Here is a 2,500-nt window from a genome sequence, read left to right as displayed (position 1 = left end):
CCACTCACGGCGCCGTCCGCATACGCCCGGCGCCGCGGGCTACCCTCGGCGCGTCTCTCGGGATGCGCGGTGAGGGCGCGACGGTCCCATCCGTGTGGAGTTTTTGCCGGAGCTCCCCGGGGAGGGCCGTGGGCTCCTCCGGGCCGCAGGGAAGGGTTCCCCGCTGCGTCCCGCCGTCTCCCTGGGCCGCCGCCCGCCCGGGATGTGTTCCGCCCCTCCCGCCCCCACCCCCCGCCGGTCGTCTGCCGTCCGTTCGTGTGGTGGTTGCGCGGGGAGTCGGTTGGACCGTCAGGGGCGGCGGGACCCGCGCCCCGCGAGCGGCTGCGGTCGGGACCGGCGTGGTGGCGGTGGTGGTGTTGGCCGGCTGTGGGTGGTGGAGGGTGGGAGCCGCCGTCTTCCCTCCCCGTCCGCTCCCCCCTTCCAGGTACCTAGCGCGTTCCGGCGCGGAGGTTTAAAGACCCCTGGGGGTCGCCCGTCCGCCCCGTGGGTCGGGGGCGGTGGGCCCGGTGTTGTTTCGGGCGGAGGTCGGGTGGGCGGGGGAGTTGGCGGTCCGGAGCGGCCTGGCCTTGCCCCGGCAAGACCCCAGGCAAGCCGCCGCCGCCTCCTCCTCCTCCTCCTCCTCCCCTCCTCCCACGTCAACCGGACTCCGCCCCCGGGCCGGGGGTGCCGTGCGCGCGTGCGCGCGTGCGGCGGGTCGTCGGCGGCCGTCGGGGGAAAGGGGGCTTGACCCCGGCGGTCGTCGTCGCGCCCGTTGCCGCGTCGCCGCGCCGGCGCTCCGTGCCACGGGGGTGGGAACCCCCCGGGCGCCTGTGGGGCGTCCGTGCCCGCGCGCCGGGCGCCCCGTGTGGGAACTTCCGACCTTTCGGAGTCTGGTCCTGTCGTCTTGACTGGCTCGGCCTGAGGCAATTCCCTACCCCTTGGTTGGGGGTGGGGAAGGTGTCGTGCCAGGGAGGGCCTCCCTCCGCGGAGGTCCTCGCCCATCAAACCTCATACGACTCTTAGCGGTGGATCACTCGGCTCGTGCGTCGATGAAGAACGCAGCTAGCTGCGAGAATTAATGTGAATTGCAGGACACATTGATCATCGACACTTCGAACGCACTTGCGGCCCCGGGTTCCTCCCGGGGCTACGCCTGTCTGAGCGTCGCTTGACGATCAATCGCCCCCCCCGTGGGTGTGCCTCCAGGCCCCCGCGGGGGGTCGCGCGGCTGGGGGTTTCTCTCGCAGGGCCCCGCTGAGGGGTCCCTCCGTCCCCCTAAGTGCAGACCTTGGTGGTGCGCCCCTCCTCTTCCGTCCCGTCCCCCCACGTAGGCACGTCGTTGGTGCGTGGGGGGTGGACGTGGTGGGGTCGCGTCGCCGCCCGCGACGAGGGAGAGAGGCCGGGAGGGCTTTCTCCCGCGGGCGCCACGGTGCCATCCTCTCGGGAGCCGCCTCGCGCCCTGCGCGGCCGGGCCTTCCCTCCTTCTGGGGGGTTCGCCTGGGAGGGCCCGACGGGGGTGTGTGTTCACGTGCCCCTCGCGCGCGTCGGCGCGTCGGCGTGTCTCGGTCGCTCGGCGCCGGGGTGCGGGGTCTGGGGACGAGGGGGTCTGTGTGCGCGGAGGGTGTCGTGTCTGGGTCGCCGTCTTTCACCGCACGCCCCTGGCGGCGGCCCGGCGGTCTGGGCCGCCACCCTCCGCCCCCTCCTCCTCTTCCCCTCTTTCCCCCACACCGGCGTCGCCGGCCAAACGCGCCCCCGCGCCTACGTGGGGCCCGGTCCACGTCCCCGCCGTGTTGCCCGTTCGGGGCCGCACCCCGGGGATGCGTGCCCCGGTGGCGACCCGCGGGACGCCGCGGCGTCGTCCGCCGTCGCGCGCCCGCCCCCGGGGTCGCCGCGGCCCACCGCCGCGCTGCGTGTCCCGAGCCCGGGCGTGGGGCTCAGGATGGGTGCTGACCGCCGTGTCTCTGCCGTGTCCCCTCCGCCTCCGTCCGTCCGAGGGACCGCCGAGGCGCCTGGGGAAGGAGGGCGTTCCGTTGGTTTGGGGGGGGTGCCCTCTGGTCTCCTCGGACACCTCCCCCACTCTGCGCGACCTCCTCCCTCTCTCGGGTGTCGCGGTGTGTGTCCCTCGAGGTCGGGCGGAGGGGGGGTGCGGTCGAGGCGCCGGTGATCTCCCCGTCGGCCCCGGTCCGCGCCCGCCGGCCCGTGCTCCGTCCCGTCGTCCCCGCGGCCTCCGACGCGCTCTCCTTCCCCGCGCCCGCCCTTGTGACTCGCCTCGGCGGCCGCCGCCGCTGGGTGGTCGTGGGGTGCGGCCGTGGGGAGGGAGGTGCCGTCGTCCGGAGGGCCGGGGGCGGCGGTCGACCGTGGTGCCCCCACCCCCGCCCCGTCGAGCGTGTGTGCCTCGGCTCCCGCCTCTCCCCTCGGGTCCCCCGAGCGCCCGTGCGTGCGTCGGGACGCGCCGTCGTTCCCCCGGCGCGCGCGCGCGTGCCTCCCCTCCGAGACGCGACCTCAGATCAGACGTGGCGAC

General features: G+C 75.5%; 2 non-coding genes across 2 annotated transcripts in view; both read left to right on the top strand.

The window, feature by feature from the left end:
• The first annotated feature begins 993 nt into the window (after positions 1 to 993).
• On the top strand, positions 994 to 1,146 carry LOC138379478 (5.8S ribosomal RNA). The gene has a single exon (XR_011232212.1). It is a non-coding gene; the product is annotated as a 5.8S ribosomal RNA (ribosomal RNA).
• Positions 1,147 to 2,476: 1,330 nt separating this feature from the next.
• The window catches only part of LOC138379463 (28S ribosomal RNA), a 5,011-nt gene continuing 4,987 nt past the window's right edge, over positions 2,477 to 2,500 (top strand). Inside the window, exon 1 of the ribosomal RNA XR_011232198.1 lies at positions 2,477 to 2,500. This exon is cut by the window's right edge and continues 4,987 nt beyond it. This is a non-coding gene — a ribosomal RNA (28S ribosomal RNA).

The sequence above is a fragment of the Eulemur rufifrons genome, unplaced genomic scaffold (genome assembly GCF_041146395.1).
Source record: "Eulemur rufifrons isolate Redbay unplaced genomic scaffold, OSU_ERuf_1 scaffold_34, whole genome shotgun sequence".
NCBI classification, from domain to species: domain Eukaryota; kingdom Metazoa; phylum Chordata; class Mammalia; order Primates; family Lemuridae; genus Eulemur; species Eulemur rufifrons.
Note: the sequence above shows the minus strand (reverse complement) of the source record. Positions and strands in the feature narration are given on the sequence as shown.